General features: G+C 38.1%; 1 long non-coding RNA gene across 2 annotated transcripts in view; it reads left to right on the top strand.

Moving 5' to 3' along the window:
* The window catches only part of LOC125696257 (uncharacterized), a 109,525-nt gene that overhangs the window by 84,591 nt on the left and 10,119 nt on the right, over nt 1-14,815 (top strand). For both annotated transcript variants that reach the window (XR_007378251.1, XR_007378250.1), the window contains exons 2-6: nt 1,878-1,981; nt 4,266-4,329; nt 7,520-7,709; nt 8,822-8,950; nt 12,589-12,672. This is a non-coding gene — a long non-coding RNA (uncharacterized LOC125696257). The remainder of the gene's footprint in view (nt 1-1,877; nt 1,982-4,265; nt 4,330-7,519; nt 7,710-8,821; nt 8,951-12,588; nt 12,673-14,815) is intronic.

Genomic DNA, 14,815 nt, shown 5'->3' with positions numbered 1-14,815 from the left:
AGTCTGAAGTCATTTGTTCCTAGGATCTGTACAGGACCACAAAGTATGCTGTCATTAATTTCAGAATAAAGGCGTCATTGAAATTGATGTGTCTAGGGTGAGCAGAAAGTATAGCCAGGCTTTTCAAATCATACACAAGGAAAATTTGAACTGTAGTCAATGAGGTACTTCAGAAAATGGCAACTGGAATCCAATTCTGAGGTAGACAATGGTGGGGAGAGCTCAGTGCTGAGCTGACAGAAGTTGAGCCTTTGGCTGTTAGAAGCAGTTTCTTCTTTCTGATAGCTTTAATTTTACACTTTATATCCTGAAGAGAGTCAGTTAATTTTTGTACTTTCCTCAGTCACAGCTCATTTAGGAAAACCTCCACAGAACTGCAGAACTAAAAAATGCAGACAATACTCTGAGAAATTGAAACCTTCAGCTGTCCTCTTGGCATAATCACCACTTTTTAACCACCATTTCAGGAGAACCATCCGGAATGGTGCAGAATAAGAGGTGACTGCAAAGGCAAATACCCCTTTTTATGCTCTCTTTACTTAGCTGCTCAGTTTCTCATCTGCTCAGAGTCCTGAAAGAAGAGAAGAAACTGAAAGTAAGAGGCTAGGAAGATGACTATGGATCAGTGCTGAGGCACAGTGGGAATACTGAACATCACAGATGGAAGACCTTTTCCCAGGCACAGAGAGTGGAAACCCTGTTAGCTGAGCCAAGGGAAACAGGGCCTCCTTCAGCAGAGACCTCCCATGCACAGATGGCCACCAAGGCTGTGGACACCCAAGGGACATTGGCAGCCATTTCCCTGGGATAGATGAAGAGCAGTGTGAGAAGGGTAGAAGAGCAAACAGTATCTGAAAGAGGAACAAGTACTATTTGGTTCCGCTTAGCAATAGTACACTTGCTGATTTTTATTAACCCATTTAGCTTTGGTTGAATCACATCACTTTAAGAAGAATGTTAGAAGAGTAGGAAGAATAGAAATATTTTGTACTGCACAGAAATTACATTATTCATTCATGAAAGACTATATCTCTCAATTTGTTGAAATCTGATAATCAGATCAAAATATTGCCAATGAATTTGCTTGAGGTGAGAGAGGTTTTTCTAGAAGCCATACAAATATCTATTTTCTGTTCTTGAGGAAGAAGACTTTTTTAGATCTTTGATGCTGGCTTTAGCACAGTAAAAAGTATTGATAATTCACCAACTTTGTGATTTCAAACACGGGAATGAAAAAAAAAAAAGCTGTTAAATATCTCTAAAGATAAAAGATAAGTGATACATTCAGTAGTTCCAGTCAGTAACACGATCTCTTGTCAGGTCTAAACCATCTCCAAGAGCAACATCCAACTCTCACTGTAACAGTCATGTAGAAATAAATTGGCATGCAACAGAGCCCCATACTACCCCTGTATTACTCAAGGTAATGGAAATCCCAGGATGCGCATATCCCACCTGGACGGGAATAGATTATTTGTCTAAAATCTTCTGCAGCTGAAACACATTCATAAGAGAGTTGGTCCTGTCCTGCTCTATTTACAGTTTAGTTGTGTTTGCAGAAGAGGGTCAGTGCTTCAGAAAAGGCTGAGCTGAATTCATCTTTTCTTACAGCAACTGTGCTGAACCATGAGGATGACCTTGAGCTCCTAAATGTACACAGCAAGTGTAAGTGAGGGGTGGATATTTGACCCATATATTGACATTTACATTGTGGATGTATTTGTCCAAACTAGTCACAAATCTACTTTACAGTCAATGTAGAGAAACAATGGTTTCATACAGGCTGAGAGAGATCAGTCATGCCCTGATTCCACTGAAAATGACCACTGCAATGTAAGCATCTACATTAAATCAGGTCTCTCCTTCCTCCCTTGCAGTTACTCAAAACCTGCAGGACAAGGACACGACTTTTGACCTGTTGATGTGTCCTAGAACCTTCTCTATCATCAGTGCAAAGAAGCTAGAAACCTCCCTTAGCAAGGTGAGTGGTGATAGCAGTTATCTGGATAATACCGGAACCTGAGTTGAAAACAGAAGAGGTTCTGGCTTGGCTACCGTATTCTAGTGAATTTTGCTGAAATGTAGACCTTAAGGTATAAATATAAACAGGCAAAAGCTGTCCTGAGATTGGTTTGGCTTTCTATGAGAGCCAAAGAGGCCATGCGCTCCCTAGAGACTGCTGAGTTTTTTTGAACTGCACTAAAGCAGGACTGCAAGCAGCACTTTTACAAGCAGTTAGCTGTGGTACACTTCAGGAATACTCTGAACCAATAATCAGCCTCTAAATCATTCTATGATTCTATTCTATTTCCCTTCGTTAGCAGTCCTCAAGCATGAGGAAGGCAGACTCTGGAATCCTCTGTGTTTTCTTGCTTTCAGAGAAGCCCTAGAAGAGCATTACTAACTGAAGTCTAAACAAAAAGCTGCTGTACTTTCCTTTGAATGAAATCTCCCATGTCAATGAAAAATCTGTGCTTTTATCAGTTCTGCAGAGAAAATAAAACCATGGAAGGAACGATGAAATACCAGGATCTTGTTTTTAATATTTAAATGCTATCATTAAAACTCATTGTATTGCTACCCAACTAATCTTCATGACAACTGCTCCAATTCAAATGCTTTGATTGTGAAGAAATGCGAAAACAAGGAGCAGAAATGAATCAAGATGCTGAAAACTCTCATAAAGAGTCTTTTTAAAAACCACTACCCCTGGGCTTTAACCTATGCCCATTTTTCAATATAAAAATACCACTTGATCTCAGTAGAACGGGAATAACCCATAAACCAATCTTCAGATCCGAATGAAAACACAAACCACTGCATATTTTCAACTTTAGACCTATTGCAAGGCCGTTGCAGAGTATCTGATAATGGCATTTATGTTTATAGAGTCCATTGTTTTTCCTGTGCTGCAAACTTTCCATTCTTGACAGCCCTGTTTCCTGTTTCCCATTATGGAAGTCTCCAAAGGGGGTTTCCTTCTGTTTTTCTTATGGTCAAAAGGAATTTCATAAGTACAAGTCAAGTTTCTTTTCAGTACTACACGTGCAGAATGGAATCTGAAAGCTCCCAGTGTAATCATCTCCAGCATGTACATAGTTAGTGTTACACATAATCCACATCTGGGTCACAAAATCTCTGAAATGCTTCCAGGAATATTTAGACAGCCATAATGCAACACATTGCTGTATAAGGGAGAAATAGAGCTAACCCCGATGTCAGGGTTATAGCTTTTGAGAAACACAGCAGCTCCCCTTCAGAACTTTGTAGCTCACCTTCTGGGTCCTGACTGCCATCAGTTTGAGTAGCACTAATATTTTCCTTTCCACTCGAGCCCATAGACACATCTGAAAACAGTTTACATCCCAATATGCGTTATGCTGCTGATGTTTAAGTCTAAACTGTGTATAAAACTTGGTGCATATGTAACCCATATATTTTAATACAGGAGACTGTCTTGGCATCTTTTTCTGCTACAATCAGCTCAGAACCCCAGGAGATAAAATATGGTTGAAACCAAACTAGCAGGCAGTCTGCAATACAGTATTCATTTCAGAGTTAAAACACATTTCAAGACTAGATCTGGGCTTGGCACTATGCTGCAGTGCTGCCTTGTGTGTGATATAGTATCCATAAACTACTTTTTAACCACTGCTTATGGCACAGAACTCATGCTGTATGAAGCCCTTACATTTTCCTTTTAGCAAGCTTTATTTAAGCATTGGATTAAGGATGATGCTTTAAGGAAAACAACAACAGGCATTACCTGTAACCATCAATCATAGTAGCTACCGTTATACTTTCTTAACTAATTTTTTAGGCAAGTAAGGGTAAGAAAGGTAGTTCATATTTGGTCTCCTCTTCATGCAGGTCTGGGGCTACGTTGGGCTGGGGACCCAAGTGATTTGTGAAAAGAAAAAAAAAAAAAATTGTTTTTATTTTTTCAGTCCCCAAAAGTGATCTAATCAGAAAAGTTTATCTGGATCGATGTTAATCTGCTCTGTCTTGCCTCTGCTTTTGAATTTTTTTACTGCAGACTTGCCTTCTGAATTGCTTTTACTATGTATGACTGATTTTCTTTCACTCATATAGGTCGATTAGTGAGAGGATGTTCCTGTGTGTGTACCTGTGCAGGACCTCTTCTGAAGAACATTATTCAGCAAAAGTGATTCAATGCATGGCCAAGATAATAGATGCTGTGTTTAATGAGCGAAGGCAAAAACACTTATCCACGGTTCATCCATATTGACCTCTATTGTTTACAGGTTCCTACAATAGCCTCTGAAGAGTGAAGACATGGCCCTTGGAAGGGACTGTAGAAGAATCTAAGTAAGTGTCCAAGATGAGTTATTTTCCTTGTTTGTTGGTAAAGATGGTAAATTGAATCTAAACCATGCTCCATTCCATGTTATTTTACCTTTTGTTCTCTCCATCTTTCTTACCATTTGTATACCAAATAGCGTGAATGCTTCTTGAGGAGGTGGAGGGGAAAGGAAGATGGAGAAAGCCTTTCAGAGGTTGCTCTCTTGCTCTGCAGCGAGAAGATACTCTGTAATACCAGAGGTAGTGCTTTGTATCATAGCGGCTTGGATGGAGTAGAGGCGATGCCACTGTTTGCTTATTTATTTTGCTTCTTGCTAAGCTTCGTGTGTGCCCCTGACACTGACTACTCATCCAGCAGACATACTTTCAGAATCTTTTCTTTTCTGAATTTCTTCTTTTCCCACTTCCTTTGTGTAAAGGATATGTACTGGCTTTGTGGAATCCCTGTAGCAAGTTGTGAATGATGTATGAACTGAAAATCTTTGCCTGGTACACAGTAGGAATACAGAAAGTGCTATGCAGTCACTGCTGTGCTATGCTTTTTTCTATATATACAGACTCACAGTAGTCATCTCATATTCATTTTGACAAGCCCTTCATGTCCAGACACCTTGGGATGGCATGGCTTGTGTACCATTGGCCTGTGCTGGAATATATATCAGAGAGATTTTTGTGCATAATTGTTCCCTGTACTGTGCTTAAAAGAAAGTGGTGCCTTTTGCTTTTGCTAATATGCCCGCCTGAGGTTCCTCAGTTGAAATTTCAGGCAGCAAGCATACCTGGGAAGCACTGCTAAGATGCCTGTATTTTTGCAATCCTGTTCTCAGAGAGGGACTTAAATCTGAGACATCGAGCTATAAAACTTGAGGACATACTCCTTTTTCTAATTGGCACGAACTCTAGATAGTCTCTGTTTATAGCCTATTGTGAACTGAATTATTTTGTTTCCTTTGGGTATCCCAACCAGCTTAGATGTGGAAAGAGTGCAGAATACACTCTCCTACTGTGCAGAATACACAGTAGAAATACAAGTGCAAATCATAGAGGAAGATTTTTTCTTCTACTTTAATGGCTACAAGATTCATACTCATTCTCAGACACCTATTGAGAACTTAGACTTTTTATTTCCCATGCTGACATACCTGAAAGAGATGGCTTTGCACTAAGGTATTTCTGCAAGATGTGTATTCCAAAGGAAATCTTTTTTTATTTCCCTTGGCTATACAAGGATGCCTTCCTAATGTGATGGTTGACTGTTTTTCCCTCTGTGGTCACATTATCAGTTGATTGAACCTGTTGTTTGAATCCACCTCACTGGAGAGATTTCATTTTTATGAACATTGGCCAGTAAGGCTTCAAGGTAATTTTAGCCTTTCCCTCAGTGTAGCTTTCTCATTAATAATAAGTATTGAAGTAAAAGCAAAGACTCATTTTATTAAAAGATGAGAGCTTGGGGAGAAGCAGAGGTGATTGACTAAAGCACAAGGATCTTGACTTATGTTGAATAAATCACATCTCTGCTCTGAGCCTCAGTTTCCTAACTTGAAAACAGGGATAAAACAGAAGGCTCTTCAGCTTTGGAGACTAACTAGTGAACAGTACTGAACAAAAATTATGGACTTGTTTAAAATATGAGGGAAAAAAACAAGCAAACAGATAAGATCGTGAATGGAGAGAAGAGACAAATAGGGAGGGGGATGCCTGGACAGATGAAGCTGATTCTGGAGCCTGTGAGCACATTGAAACCATTATCACATTACTGCAACCTTGGCAGAAGTAAATTGCACTGAGGCAACACTTCTGGACATGATGTCAGCATAATTCCTTTCTTTGCACTGCAGAACCCTGACATGGTCCTGCCCTAACCTTTCTTTGAGTCAATTCTCCTGCTGGGGAAGTTAAACAGTGAAAAAGGTTTCTGCACTTGCTTGAATGCAGCAGAGAGGAGCTCATGAGCCCTCCTGATCCTCCCTGATTCCAGGATGCACAGACAAGATGTCTGTGGCAACTTTGCTTGAGCCATGTACCCCACCAGACAGGGAGGCACACATCTGGCTCAGCTTCCAGATATTGCTGACAGCTTTGGGTACCTCAGGTCACCCTGGCACAATGTGCTGCGCTGACAGCAGGCATTCAAGAGCATGTGATTATAATGATATGCCTTACTGTACCTCTTTCTGACTTCATTTTGTACTGTATTATGCTGATAAAATAGTATACGATGCTTCTACCAACAAGATAATTAAAGTTTCGGTCATTATTAGCCTATAAATTGTTTCTGGATGTGTGCAGGAAACTGATATAAAAACCTGTCCTAGATAATTGGAATGTTTGAGAAACTAATGACTATTATTATCAAAATATGTTAAAATGGACTAGGAGCATATTGCCTGCATTTCATTAATGCTTTTGAGGTGTTCTCATCATTCTACTCTTTAAGAGTTTAAATCTAATACATCCAAGTCTCTACCACTCAATTTTTATTCATATACTGAAAGAAGAAAGCAAGCTTTCTTGTTTTTTTCTGTACTTGATCACTTTCTCGGCTTGAATGAATGACTTGGAGTAGTCCAAACACAAAAAAATTCACTGCAACTGTGGAGAAGATACAGCTGGCAGAAGCAAACATTTTTCCAGGTGTTTAGTCACCGACTTCTCTCTTGAATGGTCAGACTCTTAAAATGTCAAGAATAAATACACCCAGCTCAAGTACTATTTTTAATTTCACACGAAGTGGCCTTCAGTTATTTCAATAACATTAGACTTTCATATAGGTTAAGCTAATTCCAAACTTAATTCTAAATTATTTAAATATTTGTTATGAGTCAGGTTTCGGAACATTTAAATATAGATCCTTTCATTATTATTTCTGAGAACTAACTTTTGCACCCTTTGTTTTTGGAAAATGTCAATTTACAGTTTCTTACTTCTAAGTCATATTGAGATAATACCATTTATTCTGTTACTTTTAATGTAAGAAGAGCAAAAACTGTGGCCACCAAATAAACATGGTGTTCTCAAACCAGGAAGGTTGTACCCAGTAGCACAACCATGTGCATTGCACAGTCCAGCAGAACTTGCATGCAGCATACATGTTGAGAAGCTCTTCCTTGCACTAGTCTTCAGTGATTACTTGCAGATATTTACTTTAGCACATGGCATATAGAACATTAAAAGGGTTTTGAAAATCTCTCAGTTTTTCAACTTCTGAAGGATTATTAACTTCAAAGTGTGAAGAAATGTCGGCCTTCTATGTTTGGAAATGCCAGCAGCCTTTGCATATCCCCACCGCAGTCCCAAGCAACCCCCAGCAGAGAGGAACGATTACTGCCTCAGTGGTGTAAGGATGGCTTTTGATCTCCTAACATATTGGAAATTACTTAAAGGTAAGCCATCTGCTAGCAGAGGAACAAAAATAGATTACATCACACCCTGCTAGAAAGATTGTGTTAAATCCTGTGTATCAAGGCTTTTAATAATTCTATATTAAGTCAGCTAATAGGATTAGGTACACATTTTCCTTAGGCTTTTTTCACCAACTATTAACAAAAAACTTTTTTTGGTAGAGATTTGTAAAATTCATGCGTCTTCCACTGTGAATAAAAGGAGTTCTTTCAGGAATTAAACATCTCTTCAGATCACAATTTCTCCCCAAAAGCACTTATAGCAGGAGAGCAGAATGATGCATGGGGAGTGGGAAGAACTCAACACTTTAATTTTTTGTTAATGTGGTAAGTATTAACTGCAAATGTCAGATAGCACTGCTCGAATGTTGTAACTACTTACATATGATGCAGCCTATCCTAAAAAGATTGTTGTAGATGTTGTTAAAAGGCTTTAATTTTTCTGTTTTCTTATTTATTTAGTTATATATATTTTTAAAAGTAGGCTGCCAATTAGGAAAGGTGATTCAGACCATTTCTGTTTAAACTTAAATTTGGCTAGTATTTCTTACGATTAGTGGTGAAATACAATAGCCAGAGTAGGAGAGCATAAAGTTTGTTATTTTGAGCAAAAGCAACGCTTGTAAGACTTACACCACTCACTCATACATCACTCTGGTTCTGCAAATCAAGGACTATAAGTGCTGGAACATATATCCAAGTCATTGGTTTAGTAGCACTTAGTGGACATTTTCTTCCATTAATTTGTACAATTATTTTGCAAGAGCATTATATTTTTTGCTTCTGTGGTATTCTTTGGCAATGAATTTCACAATTTAAGTCCATGTTGTTTGGTAGCTACTTCCTTTTGTTAAAAACTTCTGATCTCAAAATTGCATAAGGAGGGCTGTTTACTGACTGCTTTTCTTGCCAAAATTAAATAATTTGAAACCATGCTTGTTGGTCACATCCTGTTTAGAGTTTTGTTTGTATACTTGCTGACATTATTTCCTGCACATTTATCAGCTAAATTTTGTTACCTCTATCAAAAGTTTTATTATCTCAATATCTGAAAGAAGGATTACTTCTATGTGTTTTGATGGTTTGTATTTCAGGTGGATTTATTTGTGAAATTTTGAATATGGCAAAAGGAGGAATGCTCATCACCATTAAGAAGCCTTGCTACCCAAACATTCACAATCCTGCTGTGGTTTAGAATCAAAAATACTCAATCAGTGCAAATGGTATGTTTTTCCGAGTAATTCATTTCAAAAAAAAGATATCCCCCCATAAAATAAAGCTGTAAGAGTACAGAAACATGTCAGCTAAAACCATATACAAATGTTCTGAGCAACGCAAGAAATAAAACCTGATGTCACTAGTACTTTCATAAATCTAAATCTCTTTTCAAGACCTCATTGCCTAGAACATGAATTATACCTATTGCGTCTGTTTTGGGATAAAGAGACCACAACTTGAAAATCCTGGGACATAGGAAGAGCTTGACATTATATAATGGTGTAGTGATGTTCCCTGTTTGTTCTATTCCTTTCCTAAAAAGGAAGTCTAAATGTTTTACTCGCCTTTCTGACAATTACTCAATACTTATGACATTTACATTCAGTTATCCATCTTTGCAACTACATCCCACTCCTGACTACAAAGACCACCACAGAGCCCTTAATTTTTTATATAAAGCTAAAATTTTCCAATGTGTATTGCTTTAAATTGTTCAACACTGAATTTCCTTCGCCGTTTTATTGCTTAGTTGCTTAGTGACATAAAATTTGCTTGCAGTCCGCCACATTTGGCCCTTGTCCTTTGATGTTCAGGGTGACTAACTATCATTAGCAAGCTCGACTTGTCCCTTTTCCAAGACATTTTCAATATATTGAACAGTCTCCGAAGAATTCTTTTTATGGTTTCCCTCCAATGTGAAACTAAACATTTATTCCTACCCTCTATTTTCTGTCTTTCATTCAGATATTCATCTAAAGAAAAACTCCCCTTTAGGCCACAGATGTTAACTTTCTAAAAATCTTTACTGAGGGATTTTGTAAAAAGCCTTTTGGAAAACCAAGTAGATGGTACCTACCAGATCATCCTTATCTATGTGTTTTTTTTATTTTTCAAACTACTCTGAATTTATAAAGCAATACTTCATTGGACAAAAACAGGGAGTAGTTCCAGATGTGCATTATTCCTGTTCTCATTAAACATGCTACTGATGTGTACTGTAGATTTCAGACTCACAGGCCTGTAGTTCCTCAAATCATCCCTGGAACTATTTCTATAAACTGACATCCCATTTGGCAGTCTCAAGTCCTTTTACTAAGGCAGTTTCAGGCAAGAAGTTGCATACCCCCAGTAATAACTCAGCTATTGCATCCTTGCATTGTCCTACATAACATCTGCTCTTGGCTATTTTTTACTGTTCAGTTGTCCATTTGTTTCTTATCCATTTCTGTAGTCATTTCAATTTCAAAGAGATACTCTGCTCAGTACTCAACAACAGAAAAAAACTACGCCAGAATGTGAATGCTGATATAATTCATATAAACTCTGAAGTGAGCTTTTCCTTCTGTATCATTACCAGAAAGCGGCCTTGTAGACTAACTGAAAGGCTTCCTGTTTTTAAAAAGTATATTTTTGTAACAGCTTTGTTGACCTTACAGCATTTTCAAAAATAAGCTCTCAGAATTTGATTGTATTTTCCTTACTTGGATATGACTTAAGGTTTGTATAATCCATGAATATTAAGATGCTATAATTACAAAATAAACAAAAGAGTTAGGCAAAGCAGACTATGATAACAAAAAGTGGATAGAAAGCTTACCTACATCCTGGGCTCACTTACAAAACTCCAGCAAAACAGATTTTCAGAAGAGATCCTTCCCCTCTGGTAGCCAGCTCTTAAACAGGTCTAGGAGAGGTGCAGCCAGGCTCCACCCCTTCCAGCAGCACAGGAGAATTGCCTTCACCTGTGCTCCCGGCTGACTCAGTGCTCGCCTCAGGTGATCAATCAGAGGTTCAGGCCGTGACCCAGCAGTTCCCATACATGGTTTTAGAAGGACACACTTGAGCTGTACAAAGCACTGTTTTTCTGTTAACTGAGACACTCAACTGGAATTCTTTAAAAACTGGTCTTGCGCAGAAAGCAGCTGTAAGAAACTGTTGGCTTTTTCCTCCTTTTCTGATATTTCAAAATGGTTAAAATCAACTTGTGAGAATTATTCTTCTTTTTCTTAAGATAATTCAAGTCTACCTCCATCTTAACAGGAAGACTGTATTTGTACAGTAAGCCTTTGCTCTCTTTTTCTTGAAGATGTTCCCTTTCTCACAGCATTAGTAAAGCATTAGGTAGCAGAATCTAGAATTTGTTTTATAATGGAAGTACCATTTTAGGTCTCTAATTTTGTCTGCAACTTTTCCTGTTTCATGTTATCTGTACACTGGTTAATAGACATCAATAATTTTTAATATAGACTCAGTTGCCCCCTTTACAAATTTTATGCTTTTTAAGTTATATAGCCATTCATACTATCATTATATCTCCAACAATCAATGTGAAGTAGACATTCAGCAAAAAAAACTTTTACTTTAGTCCAAGTCCAAAAGACCTTCTAACTTGCAGTTTAAGGATCACAGAATTAAACTCACTTGGTCACAATCAGAATGGAGCCATGGTCTCCCAGCCTGTGACAAAATAGTGCAGAGTCATCAGAGAAACCAACGTCATCTTTTACACAAATACCAATGTTTTGAAAAAAGTGCAACCCAAGTCCTCTAAAATAAAGACTCTTTGAAAGAGTACCCAGGGTCTAAAATTCTGCAGCAGTGCCTGACCACCTCTGGTGCACTGTCCCTTGGGCTTTGTGAACCTCTGAGGTGCCAAGAGGAGGAACTGGATCTCTTGTTCAAAAGTACAAATTCAGTTATTCAAATTTTGGCCAAAGACTGAATTAACCAAGAGATTTATATGACTAACAGCCACTTAGGAACTTAAATCTAATGTTTATATATTCATGAGATGATTAAAACTCCCACTGAATTGCTGCTGACCATTTTAAGTCATCCTTACTTTCAGAAATTACATCACCTAACCATAATGATTTGCAACGTAGATGTTTACATCTGAGTTAGTCATTCTTAGTTCCTACTCTGTGGAGAGTAAGAGATTTAGTTTCTGAGGTATGATTCATGTGGCCTACTTTTGAGGTCTACAGAGCATCCTGTGGACTATACAGTGAGCCCTTGGTGACAAGCTCAGATGTACCTGCCTGCACAGTAGGTGAGCACATTTTTGACAGATGATTTGAAACTCTGGTGTCAGCAGAGCTACAGATCATTTGTACACTCTGTACAGCCATAAAACACCTGTGCATAGCAAGTGCCAGGCAATATGTGCTATTTTAAACCTCAAAGAGAAGTCATATTGAAAACTGATATAAGATAAAAGCAAGCCCATGAGCAGTTACTGTGGCTGACACACAGGGAATTAACAAGGTGCTCTGTGTGACGTGGATGCAAAATGGCCCAGGTCATCCTGCGCTGAAGCTGTACAGAGCCCTTGTCAACTCCGTGTCTCACCAAGCTGATGGCACTGGGCATGACCACATCTTCCCCAAAGGTGCCAGCACACTAGACAGCCTCCAGGTACCAGTTAATCTTCTTAGAAAGCCTAAGCATAAGTGGGTGCCTGAAATGTCAGAATGCCTAAAATTTAAGCACTGGATTTTTCAGGTCCTGCTAGCTCTAGATTTAGTGAATTTCAGTATAAAATATTTGTGTTGCTTTAATCTCTAAGTCAGAGAATTTAGTGTTGAATTTATCGTAATTTGACTTCACAGCTCATGGCTTATCTGCTATTTCTTTTTCATAGGTATATGCCTTCTAATATGTTCTAGAGTACACTGACTTCAGATTTTCAGCAAGTCAAAATGGACTGTGTCCCCTCAAGAAACTGGTAAGAAATTGAGCCTGTGGCCTTTACAACACTAATGGTTGCAGAAGAAAATTTACTGAAGGAGGTGGAGGAATAAACTGCGTGATCTGCAGGGCAAAAAAGAATTGCATGATGAAGCCTAAGCTTTCCTTTCTGGGCTACTTTTTGAGGTGGCTACACCAAGTGATTTTTATCATCATTACACTTGACAAACTTAAGCAAGATAATGACAGGCAGCTAGTGCAATATACACAATAGAATAGAGAGATTTCTGATACAATTTTTCAAGGAAAAGGGTTGTTGTGCTTGTTACTTCTATTTCTTCACTAGAGAAAGAATTTATATCTTTCTTTAACATAAATGTTATTAATGGTAAGTATCTACAGCTCTCTCTAGAAACAAAAAAACTCGTAAAAATTGTAGTCCAGAACACCTAGTAGCTGTCTGTTACTCTTTAGGTAAGCAAATGACTTGATTTTGCATTTAAATTCAAATAATTTCACAAATCTATACAACTATGACCAAATCATACTGTACTGACTCATAACACATTTAGTACTCCCAGTGACATAAACAGAAATTGCAACCAAGCGATGATGAAGGATCTGTTCTCTAATCAGTAAATATTGCTGGTTTTGTAACCCTCTACCATGGTCCAACATTTCTTCCACAAGCGATCATCCACAAGGTCTGGTCCTTGCCTACAGCACACACTCCACAACTCACAACAGGGAAATGTATTCTGTTTTATAAGGCCCTGGGGAATGGAAGAAGCACTGATCTTTGCAAGAACAGAAGACTTCTGTGAAGTGGGATTCTGCCTGGCCTAGAAACTAGTGTTTACAGTGGCATTTGGTAATTCATTTGTTATGGAGAACATGTAACTAGAGCAGAGTTACAGGTTTAGATTCAGGTTTTTATTTCTTAATGCTCTGACAGAAAGCTAATCAACATCTGAAGCAGTAAACCAAAACTTTAAGGTACTTTTTAGTGCTGCTGGCATTTATTAAACTTCTCCACATAATGTTCCTTTCATTGATCCCTGGTAGCAATAAGGGTATCCCCCCCGAAGAGTCAAACTTCAGATGTGTTGTGAGAGTATCACTGCATCCCTGAGTCATGGATATTGCAGAGCTGTTACATGGATGTGTCAGTGCTACCCCTATTTAGATTCATTTGCTTTAGGGTGCTTTTCTTTCTTTGCCCCAAGACAAAACAGCAGGCAAACCGTTGAAGCTCCCATGCCTTTTGACCTTGCCAAGCTTTGTTAGAGCATCTTATCTTTACACAGTACCCACAAGCTTGCATAGGACACTAGAATCAGTGTACCAGAAACTCAGTGTAGTCTTGAGTCACAGCACCATAGGCTAAGAAGATGTGACATGCATTTCCATATCAAAACAAGAAAAACCTTTATTTCCCCTCTTCACCGATGCATAACATCCCAAAAGGCAAGAATGGCCTTCAGCTAACACAGATCAATTTTCTTTCAGCTTCAATCACCATTTAATTACTGTTGACTTCTTTAACCTTTTTCTCTTCCTTTATGGATTAGATTCCTTTATACTCTATTGCCATTTACTTTCTCTGTGACATAAGCAAACTTAAAATGGTATGATAAAATTTCAAATTTTTCTTCTTCCTTCCCACTCTTTATGTTCAATTTACTTCAAAAACCAAACCATCTATTGAGGAGGAAAATATTTTTAATGAATAGTCTTTCAACTTTATCTTTCTCCACTATCTAGACGTCATTTGCTTTAAGCAAGTAATTGCTCAGATGACTGAATGGCAAGCTGGATAAAAGTACTAGCTTTTCACCTCTTAGCATTTTAGGAAAAAAACACCCACATAGTAATATATATTTGATGCAGTAAGTTTTGTTGACTTATTTTCCTCTTCAGTAGATATTCCACATTTCATTAACTGAGCCAGACAAGGATTAGAAAAATTAACAGTTTTTATCAGAATAAAAGCAATTGTTCAGTGGACACAGTAAATGAATGATTTCTCCACTAATGGCTGTGGAACAGCCAGAATATTGGGCAGAAGTCCTCCAAACAAAAACCAGATTGTTCATTCTTTGTCACATTCCTTCTCTGTGTCAGTTCCATATATATACCTGTATCACTGGGGATGAACTGGTATAATTCAAAACAGAACA

This window comes from Lagopus muta, chromosome 7 (assembly GCF_023343835.1).
Source record: "Lagopus muta isolate bLagMut1 chromosome 7, bLagMut1 primary, whole genome shotgun sequence".
Taxonomy (NCBI): domain Eukaryota; kingdom Metazoa; phylum Chordata; class Aves; order Galliformes; family Phasianidae; genus Lagopus; species Lagopus muta.
Note: the sequence above shows the minus strand (reverse complement) of the source record. Positions and strands in the feature narration are given on the sequence as shown.